The following is a 12,204-nucleotide window of genomic DNA, read 5'->3' as shown; positions in this document are numbered from 1 at the left end:
TGTGGTAATCAGCAGGAGCCATGAAACCTACTGGTCTCCGGAGCCAATGCTGTGTACTCCCAGGACAAATCCTCCCTGTCTGTACACCACTGTGCCACCACCTCTGCCTGGTCTGTCCTGCCGGTGGGACAGGACATATCAGAGATTTCAGGAGAAAGTGAAGATTGCAGATGCCGGAGATCAGAGTCAAGAGTCTTGTGCTGGAAAAGCACAACGGTCAGGCAGCATCCGAGGAGCAGGAGAATCGACGTTTCAAGCCTAAGCCCTTCATCAGCCTGACCTGCTGTGCTTTTCCAGCACCACACTCTCGATATCTAGGGATGGTGATGGTGGTGTCTGGTTATCTTTGTAAGGGATGATTCCGTGAGTATGACTATGTCAGGCTGTTCCTTGACTAGTCTGTGAGACAGCTCTCCACGTTTTGGCACCAAAAACCATAGGTTAGTGAGGAGGACGTTGCACCATCGAGAGAGCTGATTCTGTGGTTGTAATTTCTGGTACCGTGTTAGTTGCCAACTGGTCCATCCAGTTTCATTCCTGTGTTGAGACTTTGCAGTGATTAGTACAGTGAGTAGCTGGCTGGGCCGCTGTCAGGTTGGCAGGATTTTTTTCGCCATTGACAATGGTTTCATGGAGTTCAGATTTCTAGTACGTTATTCTTTTTCTTGAATTCAGATTCCACCATCTGCCAAGATGGGATTCGAATCAGGACTTCAGCCGTTTGTTTTAATATTCTGGATAAAAGCTAAATACATCAGGTTTGTTCACTCATTTTAAATATCACTAACCCTGGTTTTGTTTCTTTCTAAAACACTGTCCATCGTCCTGTCTCCTCCATCCTCCTCTCCAACAACGAGTGAGGAGCACATGGGGTTTCCCTGTCACTAAGACTGAGATAATCCGATCTGCTGTTTCTCTCCCTCCCACTAGCCCACTGAGCCAAACTGCCTCACGTGGTGTTCCTGGTTTTTGTCCTAAACCTACATCTTTCTCCAGTCTCTTGTCAAGCCTTATCAGAGCTCACCTTGACCCTTTACCCTAATCTCGCTAAACTCACTTTCCAACTCTCTTTCCTCTTCTGCCGCCTCATCACTCCCCCTCGCCAATTTATAGATATTGTTCCTTGTTCTGTCTGTTGGTCTTTTCTGGTTATGTCCTTCTCTCCCATTCTGTGAAAAACTAATATTTGACCTCACCGTTGTTGGAAAACCCTGCTCCATCTCCACTCTCCTTTTCCTTTCTGAATTCCTTGCATTTGGTGTCCCTCAATGATCCATCCTTGGTCTCTCCTGTATCTCACGTACATAGTGCCAGGAGGTGATATCATCCAAAAACACTGTGTTAGGTTTGACATGTACACTGACGATGCCCAGCTCTCCCTCCCCATCATCCCTCTCCCATTACTCCACTGTTACTCAGTTATCAAACTGCTTATCACATTCCCACTACTCAATTAGCTGCAATTTCCTCCAATGAAACATTGTCAAGGTTAAACCCATTGCCTTACTGCTGAGCCCCTCCCTCCCACTGGGAACTCTGAGGCAGAACGACACTCTCAACAATATTGCTGTTCTATCTGACCCCAAGGTGACCTTCTGATCAGACATCCACACAATCACAGCACCAGGAAATCCAATCTTTTAAAAGTTGCTTTTCTCCACCTCACCCCAGCTCCATTGCTACTGAAACCCCTTACCCGCGTCTGTGTTCCCTTGTAGAACATAGAACATAGAACAATACAGCACAGAACAGGCCCTTCGGCCCACGATGTTGTGCCGAACTTCTAACCTAGATTAAGCACCCATCCATGTACCTATCCAAATGCTGCTTAAAGGTCGCCAATGATTCTGACTCTACCACTCCCACGGGCAGCGCATTCCATGCCCCCACCACTCTCTGGGTAAAGAGCCCACCCCTGACATCTCCCCATACCTTCCACCCTTCACCTTAAATTTATGTCCCCTTGTAACACTCTGTTGTACCCGGGGAAAAAGTTTCTGACTGTCTACTCTATCTATTCCTCTGATCATCTTATAAACCTCTATCAAGTCACCCCTCATCCTTCGCCGTTCCAACGAGAAAAGGCCGAGAACTCTCAACCTATCCTCGTACGACCTACTCTCCATTCCAGGCAACATCCTGGTAAATCTTCTCTGCACCCTCTCCAAAGCTTCCACATCTTTCCTAAAGTGAGGCGACCAAAACTGCACACAGTACTCCAACTGTGGCCTAACCAAAGTCCTGTACAGCTGCAACATCACTTCACGACTCTTGAATTCAATCCCTCTGCTAATGAACGATAATACTCCATAGGCCTTCTTACAAACTCTATCCACCTGAGTGGCAACATTCAAAGATCTATGTACATAGACCCCAAGATCCCTCTGTTCCTCCACCTGACTAAGAACCCTACCATTAACCCTGTATTCCGCATTCTTATTTGTTCTTCCGAAATGGACAACCTCACACTTGGCAGGGTTGAACTCCATCTGCCACTCCTCAGCCCAGCTCTGCATCATATCTAAGTCCCTCTGCAGCCCTCCTCACTGTCCACAACTCCACCTATCTTTGTATCATCTGCAAATTTACTGACCCACCCTTCGACTCCCTCATCTAAGTCATTAATAAAAATTACAAACAGCAGAGGACCCAGAACTGAACCCTGCGGAACTCCACTTGTAACTGGGCTCCAGGCTGAATATTTACCATCTACCACCACTCTCTGCCTTCGACCGGTTAGCCAGTTTTCTATCCAATTGGCCAAATTTCTCTCTATCCCATGCCTCCTGACTTTCCGCATAAGCCTACCATGGGGAACCTTATCATGGGGCGGCACGGTGGCACAGTGGTTAGCACTGCTGCCTCACAGCACCAGAGACCTGGTGCTGGGTTCAATTCCTCCCTCAGGCGACTGACTGTGTGGAGTTTGCACATTCTCCCCGTGTCTGCATGGGTTTCTTCCGAGTGCTCCGGTTTCCTCCCACAGTCCAAAGATGTGCAGGTCAGGTGAATTGGCCATGCTAAATTGCCTGTAGTGTTAGGTATGGGGTAGATGTAGGGGTATGGGTGGGTTGCGCTTCGGCGGGGCGGTGTGGACTTGTTGGGCCGAAGGGCCTGTTTCCACACTGTAAGTAATCTAATCTAATCTAATCTAAATGCCTTACTAAAATCCATGTACACTACATCCACTGCTCTTCCCTCATCCACATGCTTGTTCACCTCCTCGAAGAATTCAATAAGACTTGTAACGCAAGACCTACCCTTCACACATCCGTGCTGGCTGTCCCTAATCAAGCAGTGTCTTTCCAGATACTCGTAAATCCTATCCCTCAGTACCCTTTCCATTACTTTGCCTACCACAGAAGTAAGACTAACTGGCCTGTAATTCCCGGGGTTATCCCTCTTCCCTTTTTTGAACAGGGGCACAACATTCGCTACTCTCCAGTCCCCTGGTACCACCCCCGTTGCCAGTGAAGACGAGAAGATCATTGCCAACGGTACTGCAATTTCCTCTCTTGCTTCCCACATAATCCTAGGATATATCCCGTCAGGGCCGGGGGACTTGTCTATCCTCAAGTTGTTCAAAATGTCCAACACATCTTCCTTCCTAACAGGTATCTCTTCTAGCTTATCAGTCTGTTTCACACTCACCTCTTCAACAATACGGTCCCTCTCGTTCGTAAATACTGAAGAGAAGTACTTGTTCAAGACCTCTCCTATCTCTTCCGACTCAATACACAGTCTCCCACCACTGTCCTTGATCGGACCTACCCTCGTTCTCGTCATTCTCAGGTTTCTCACATACGCATAGAATGCCTTGGGGTTATCCTTGATCCTATCCACCAGGGATTTTTCATGCCCTCTCTTAGCTCTCCTAATCTCTTTCTTCAGGTCCCTTCTGGCTATCCTGTATCCCTCCACTGCTCTGTCTGAACTTTGTTTCCTCAACCTTATGTAAGCCTCCTTCTTCCTCTTTACTAGACATTCAACCTCCCTCGTCAACCAAGGCTCCCTCACACGACCATTTCTTTCCTGCCTGATAGGTACAATAATATCAAGGACACGTCGTATCTGCTCCTTGAAAAAGTTCCACATTTCCACCACATCCTTCCCTGACAGCCTATGCTCCCAACGTATGCTTCTCAAATCCTGTCTTACAGCATCGTAATTTCCCTTCCACCAATTGTAAAATCTTCCTTGTTGTGCGCACCTATCTCTCTCCATAACTTGAATCCAAGACAGAACTCTTGATTCTGTAACTCAGAATCTTGTTTCAGACTCCCCTCTCAGTATTTACCCTCGGACACATCCTCTCAGTATTTATCTTGTCAAACCCCTTAAGAATCCCATCTGTCTCAATGAGATCACCTCTCTTTCTCCAAAATCCAGTGAGTAGAGTCCCAACCTTTTCAGCCTTTATTTAAATGATAATCCCTCCAAACCAGGGATCATCTCATTGAATCTTCCCTGAAATGCCTCCAATAAAGTGACACATTTCCTTCTCTAAAGGGACCAAATCTGCTCTCATTCCTGCAGATATGGTGGTCTCACCAGCACAGTCACACGTTACTCTCAGGTAGAGACGCAAACTCTAATACTGAAAACCTTTGAAACAAAACATTCGATTCCCCTTCCTGATTCCCTATTGTAACTGTGTGGTAGCTTTCTGTGTTTCCTGAACAATTACCCCTGGTCCCTTTGTGGTTCAGCTTTCTACAGTTTCCACCATTTAAATAGTACTTTGTTCTTTTATTATCTCCTCCAAAATGAGCAACTTCCCATTTTCCCGAGTTACACCCCATCTGGCAACTTGTTACCTCCTTCTCCTGTGCATCTCTCTCTCTCTTCATAATTCTCTTAGACCTTTACAGTTATGCCTTTTCTAGGAGATATTCCTCTCCTCCCCCCCCCCCATCCCATTCTTACAAACATTTACTGGGAGCCCTGGGCAGTGGGAAGCAGAAAGAGTTGCTATCTTTTTAGGGATAAGCTTTGGAGTGATTGGGAGGATCTTCCTACCCATTGGTCAGGATGGAGACAACTTGCCCATCGTTAGGCATTAGCCTTTCACACCCATGTCTTATTGATGAGGCAGAGCGGCAGCACGGAATGAAAGAAAAGAAAGTCATTCTTGTTCCCCATATCTCACTGACCCTTGGATCATTTTCTCCAATGTGTCAAAGAACTGCTGTGTTCAGTCACATGAGATCTCAAGTTGGAATCTCCTAGAAACCCACAGATTTCCCCCTGAGTTGACAGCTGATGTCCTCAAGGGTAATATGTACAGTAATCCTGGGCCACAAGGAGGGGATGGTGTGAGTTTCTAACTTGAACTGATAGTGACAGATTTTATAAACTTGTATTAAGGGATATTACAGGTGGACATTCAGATGGTAATCTCAGTAAATATTCTGCTAAACTCTGATTGAATTACTCAGTATATCAGGATCTGGATATTCACATTGTGTGTGTGAGTATTGTGTTCCAGATCAATCCCATTTGCTGCTTAAATATTCTCCTTTGAATCATCGCATTCTCTCAAAAGGTCTCCCCAAACCTTCAATGTGTCATGTAATCCTTTTATGCTGACCTGATGAGTGTAAGGTTTATTATTCGAATGTGTAATTTTTGTATAAGGATGTTTCAGAGAGGGAGCAGAATATTCTTAAAGGGGAGAATAACCATTTTGAGGGGAGGCTGTTGTTTATTGTTGTCAATGACATAGGAATAGAAGAGTTCACATTGTTGGATCATTGGAATCTCTTGTGGGGTAGAATTGACCTCCATCAGAAGGTTGGATTGCACTGGCACTGGAAGGGAACAGTTGCTAGTGCTATTCAGGAGGCATTAAACCAGTGAAGGTATGTGGGTAAACCCAGAGAGAGAGAGTGAGGGAAGAGCTCAGTCCGACGCTGGTACAGTTCAGATGTCAAACAGTCAAGGCAGACAAGGGCAAGGCACAGAATGAGCAGCTACACTGCATTTATTTCAATGCAGGAGGCCCGATAGGTCAGGCAGAGGAGCTCAGGGGGATGGTTTTGAACATCGCACTGGGGTATTATAGCAATTACAGAAGCATGACTTAATGATGGATAGGACCAGCAGCTTAATGTTTCACTGTATAGATGCTATAACAAAGATAGAAAGGGGGCAACAGAGCAGGGGGAGAGGAATTTTTGATAAGGGATAACATCACAGCTGGGCTTCAAGAGGGTATTCCTGGGAGTACATCCAGGCAGGTTATACAGGTGGAACTGAGAAATAAGAAAGGGATGATCTCCTTATTGGGATGGTACTATTGACCCCCCCCCCCCCCCCCCCCACTTCCCCAATAGTCAGCAGGGAGTTGAGAAGCAAATTTACGAAGAGATCACTTATCTGTAAGAACAGTATGGTTGGGTACAAGACTTGACCTTCTTTGTTATTCATTCACAGGATGAGGGTGTCACTGGCTGGGCCCAAAGGGCAGTAAAGAGTCATTGCTGTGGGTCTGGAGTCACATGTAGGCCAGACCAGGTAAGGATGGCAGATTCCTTCCCTGAAGGATATTGGTGAATCTGATGAGGTTATTTTTTGCAATAATCAACAATGGATTCATGGTATTTAATAGATTCTTAATTCCAAATTTTTATTGAATTCACAGTCCACTGTCTGCCATGACGGGATCCAAACCCTGGGCCCCAGAACGTTATCTGGGTGTCTGGATTATCCATCTAGTGATAATCTCGCTAGGCCATTTGGCAGGGTGAGTGACTGAGATATCCATGGGGCAGCACATCAGCACCAAAGATCCCATGGTCTCTGCGGAAGATAGAAAGGGCTGGAGAGGGAGATATATCCCTGGTAGTGGGGTCTGACTGTAGGTAGCGGTCATAGCAGAGGTTAATGGAGATTAATGGGTGGCAGGTGAGGAGTGGGGGATTATATTCTTATTGTGGTTGGAGGGGTGGGGGGAAGGCGGAGGTACAGGAAGTGGAGGATATGCGTTGGAGTGCATTGTTGATCAAATGGGAGGTAAATGCGGTCCTTGAAAGAGGAAACCTTTCTGGGATGTCCTGGAGTGGAATTGCTTCTCCTGGGAGCAGATATGGCAGAGGCGGAGGAATTGGGAGTACAGGATCACGTTTTACAGGAATATACTCGAGAGTAATCAGGAGAGCAAAAAGGGGACTTGAAATATCTCTAGGAAATAGTTTAAGGAGAATCCAAAGAGATTCTACAAATACATTAAGGATAAAATAATAACCAGACACAGAATAGGACCCCTTAATGATCAACAAGGGCATCTATGGAACAACAGGAGGTGGGAGAAATACTATGCTATTCTATTCTGGAGAGTTTGGAGAAATAAATAGTGATAACTTGAAAAGTGTCTATATTACAGAGTAGGAAGTACTGGAAGTCTTAAATAGTAGCAAGGTGGATAAATCCCTGGGACCTGATCAGGTGTATCCCAGAAATTTGTGGAAAGCTAGGAAGGTGGTGGCAGTGCCCCTCCCTGAGGTATTTATACCATTGTTTGTGACAGGTGAGGTGCTGGAAGATGGGTGCCATTATTTAAAAAAGGTGGTAAGGAAAGGCCAGGGAACAAGAGAACAGTCAACCTAACGTCAGTGGTAGGTAAGTTGGTGGAAGGGATTCTGAGGGACAGGATTTACATGTATTTGGAAAGAAGAGGATTGATTAGGGATAGTCAACATGACTTTGTGTGTGGGAAATTCTCTCTCTCTGACTTGATTGAGGTTTTTTTGAAGATGTGACAAAGATGATTGATGAAGGCAGACTGTGGACGTTGTCTATATTGACACTGAACGATGTTCCACAAAGCAGACTGGTTAGCAAAGTTAGATAACATAAACTGTTGGGAGAACCAGACATTTGGATACAAAACTGGCTTGAAGGTAGGAGGCAGAGGGTGGTGGTGGAGGGTTGCTTTGCGGACTGGAGGCCTATGAGCAGCAGAGTGCTGCAGGAATGGATATTGGGTCCTTAAATAAGTGAATTGGATGTGAATATATGAGATATGGGCATTGGGTTTTCAGAAGACACCAAAATTGGAGTTGTATTGGACAATGAAGAAGGTTAGTTCAGAATGCAACAGTATCTTGACCAGATGGGCCATTGGAGCAAGGAATGGCAGACTGGATTCAATTTAGACAAATGTAAGCTGTTGGATTTTGGAAAGGCAAATCAGAGCAGGACTTGTACACTTCATGGTAAAGTACTTGGGAATGTTGCTGAACATAGAGACCATGGAGTGCAGGTTCATTGTTCCTTGAAAGTAGAGTCGCAGGTCGGCAGACTAGTGAAGGTGGTGTTTGGTATGCTTATATTTATTGGTCAATGCATTGAGTACAGAAGCTGGGACGTCAAATTGTGGTTGGACAGGACATTGATTAAGCCATTTCAGGAAATATGTTTTAAGTTTGAAATTCCCTGTTCTGGAAAGGATATTGTGAATCTTGAAAGAGTTCAGACAAGATTTACAAAGACGATGCTCGGGTTAGAGGATTGGGGCTGCAGGGAGAGGGTGAATAGGCTAGGGGTAATTTCCCTGGAGAGTCAAAGACTGAGAGGTGACTTCATGGAGATTTATAAAATCATGAAGGGCATGGATAAGGTGAACAGCCAGGGTCTTTTCCCCCAAGTTATGTGGGTTCAAAACAAGATCACATGGGCTTATGTTGAGAGGGCAAAGATTAAAAACGGATCTAAGGGGCAAAGTTTTCAAGCTGTGTGTGGTGTATGTGTGGAATGAGCTGCCAGATGAAGTAGTGGAGGCTGATACATTTACAACATTTGAAAGGCATCCGATTGGGTACGTGAATAGGAAGAGTTTCCAATGATACGGACCAATAGCTGGCAAATGGGGTTCCATTTGTTGAGGATTCCTCGTTGTCATGGACCAATTGGACCAAAGGTCTGTTTCTGTGCTGTACATCTCTATGACACTAATAAATGAAAATAAGATGTGTTCCTCTTTTGTGGAGAGCTAGCAGAAGCACAGATAATTGTCCTTGGAGCTGAGAAGGTTAAGCAGTGACTTTGACCAGGTGCAAATTTGTTTCTAGGATCTCTAATCTGCAGAGAGAGGGGAATTGTTAACAATGTCACAATTTGAGTAACTATTTTCAGGTAACTGGCAAATAATGTGAATATGTGAACATTATTTTATTCAGTAAGTTCTGAGTATCTGGAACAGTCTGAATGGCAGCTGGAGACAGACTCAGCAGTTATTCATAAACAGATTTGGAATTTTACTTTTTAAGGGAAGATTTGGGGGTCTATGGGCAAATGGGAAGGGAATTGGGACAGATTTGCAGCATCTCCAGAGGGAGAGGGTACATCCCAAATGGGCCGAATAGCCCCAGCCCCTGTGCTCTGTGATACTGCCCCATTGACTGTGAATGTTGAAGCTCATCCCAGGGCAGAGAGAGGGAGGATCCCACCACTCACCTCACAATGGGCCCCGATGATTGATGTCAGCGCAGGCCAATGGGGCAGAGGGTAGTACTAGAGGACCCGGTCGTACCAGTTTGTCCTCCAACCAATCGGAGTGAATGAGGGCATCCTCAAGGCTGGAACTAAAGAAAGGCACATATCGCAGAGATTTGAGAAACTGGAGGACATGAGATAGGGAGCGTTCTGTGGCTGGTGAGGAATTCTATAAATAAGGAAGAGTTGTGAGGCTGGATGAGGTGACAGTGATTGGGAGAGTTGTGAGGATGGAGGAATTTAGAGTTAGTGAGGATTCGAGTCATAATGTTATACAGCAAGGAAACAGGCCCTGTGGTCCACCCAGTCCATGCCAACCATAATTCCAAACTGAACTAATTGTACCTGCCTCCGCTTGGTCCACATCCATCCAAATATTTAAGGTCTTTTAAATATTGTAATTGTATTCACAGCTACCACTTTCTCTGGAAGTTCATTCCAGTGTGTAAATTTTTTTTAAAAAACCCTAATGTCTTTCCCCTCAAATCTTTCTCATTTCTTCTCAAAACGAATGCACCCGAGTTTTGAATCTCCCTCTCCCCCAGCTATTCACCTTATCTACACTCTTTCTGATTTTGTAAACCTCAGTTAAGGTCACCCCTTAACTCGTGCACGCCAGTGAAAAAAATTCCCAGCCTATCCAGCCTCTCCTTAGAACACAATCCCTCCATTCATGGCAACATGCTGGTAAATCTCTTCTGAACCTGCTCCAATTTAATAATATCCTTCCTATAACAGCACAACCAGAACTGGACAGAGTATTCCAGAAGAGGCCTCCCCAACGTCCTGTACATCCTCAACATAACGTCCCAACTCCTGGACTCAAAGGTCTGAACAATGAAGGTAGGTGTGCTAAGCAAAGCACCTTCTTCACCACCCTGTCTACATGGAACACAAACTTCAAAGACGTGAAGCTCTCAGTCTCTTTGTTCCCACATCACTGCTCAAGGCCCTACTTTTATTGAGTGTAAGTCCTACCTTCGTTTGTTTTGTCAGGATGTTATATTTTGCATTTATTCCAATCCAAAAAATTTTCGAATATAATTAAAAGGGAAATCAGGAGGGAAAAAAGGGGCGTGAGATAGCTTTGGCGCATCGGGTTAAGGATAATCCAAAGGGCTTTTGTAAATACATGAGGAACAAAAGGCTAACTAGGGAGAAAATAGAGACCCTCAAAGATCAGCAAGGCAGCCATTGTGTGGAGCTGCAGGCGATGAGCGAGATAGGAAACAAGTATTTTGCATCAGTGTTTACTGTGAAGAAGTATATGGGAGATATAGAATGTGGGGAAATAAATGGTGACATCTTGAAAAATGTCCATATTACAGAGGAGGAGGAGGAGGTGCTTAATGAGTGGCTAAGGAGCTGGTGCAGGGGAAAAGGATTCACGTTTTTTGGATCGTTGTGATCTCCTGGAGTAGAGTTGACCTTCATAAGAAGGATGGATTGTACCTGAATTGGAAGGTGTCTAATATCGAGGCAGGGAGACTTGCTGGTGATACTCGGGAGGCATTAAACCAGTGAGGGAGTGGGTGTAAACCCAAGAAGATAGTGAGTAAAGAGATATGTCTGTGGCTGGTACAGTTCAGAAGTCAAATAGTCAAGGCAGGCAAAGGCAAGGCACAGAATGAAGTCGGACTGAGCAGTTGCACTGCATTTACTTCAATAGAAGAGGCCTGACAGGGAAAGCAGATGAGCTCAGGGTATGGTTTTGAACATGGCACTGGGATATTATAGCAATTACAGAGGCATCACTCAGGGATGGATAGGACTGGCAGCTTAATGTTCCAGGGTATGGATTCTATAGGAAGAATAGAAAGGGGGAGAAGGAAGGAGGGGGAGTGGCATTTTTGATTCGAGACAGCATTATGTTTTTGCTTAGGGAGGATATTCCTGGGAGTACGCCCAGTGAAGGTATTTAGGTGGAACTGGGAAATAAGAAAGGGGTGATCACCTTATTGGGGATTTCTGCATGGATCTCGTCTGGGTCCTCTGGTTTCCTCCCACAGTCCAAAGATGTGTAGGGTAGGTTGGATTATCCAGGCTGAATTGCCCACAGTGTTGTGGGATGTGCACGTTGGGGGGATTATGCAGGCTGAATTACCCATAATGTTCAGGGATGTGTAGGTTGGGTGGCCTTGGGAAATGCAATGTTATAGGGGGAAGTTTGGAGGCTCTCAGGGTCAGTAGTAATATGATGGGCTGAATGACCTGAAAACACAGTTTGGAATTCTGACATTTCTACTAGTTTTAAAATATAGAACATAGAACATAGAAGAATACAGCACAGTAAAGGCCCTTCAGCCCTCGATGTTGCGCCGATCAAAGCCCACCTAACCTACACTAACCCACTATCCTCCATATACCTATCCAATGCCCGTTTAAATACCCATAAAGAGGGAGAGTCCACTACTGCTACTGGCAGGGCATTCCATGAACTTACGACTCGCTGAGTGAAGAACCTACCCCTAACATCAGTCCTATATCTACCCCCCCTTAATTTAAAGCTATGCCCCCTTGTAATAGCTGACTCCATACGTGGAAAAAGGTTCTCACTGTCAACCCTATCTAACCCCCTAATCATCTTGTACACCTCTATCAAATCACCCCTAAACCTTCTTTTCTCCAATGAAAACAACCCCAAGTGCCTCAGCCTTTCCTCATAGGATTTTCCTACCATACCAGGCAACATCCTGGTAAACTTCCTCT

At 45.2% G+C, this 12,204-nt stretch overlaps 1 long non-coding RNA gene across 2 annotated transcripts in view; it reads left to right on the top strand.

The window, feature by feature from the left end:
* LOC140458548 (uncharacterized) overlaps nt 1-12,204 on the top strand; it is a 90,968-nt gene that overhangs the window by 24,391 nt on the left and 54,373 nt on the right. Inside the window, exons 3-5 of one of the 2 annotated variants that reach the window (XR_011953516.1) lie at nt 676-758; nt 6,436-6,516; nt 10,234-10,338. This is a non-coding gene — a long non-coding RNA (uncharacterized lncRNA). The remainder of the gene's footprint in view (nt 1-675; nt 759-6,435; nt 6,517-10,233; nt 10,339-12,204) is intronic. The other variant, XR_011953517.1, reaches the window with a different exon arrangement.

This window comes from Chiloscyllium punctatum, chromosome 33 (assembly GCF_047496795.1).
Source record: "Chiloscyllium punctatum isolate Juve2018m chromosome 33, sChiPun1.3, whole genome shotgun sequence".
NCBI lineage: Eukaryota > Metazoa > Chordata > Chondrichthyes > Orectolobiformes > Hemiscylliidae > Chiloscyllium > Chiloscyllium punctatum.
Note: the sequence above shows the minus strand (reverse complement) of the source record. Positions and strands in the feature narration are given on the sequence as shown.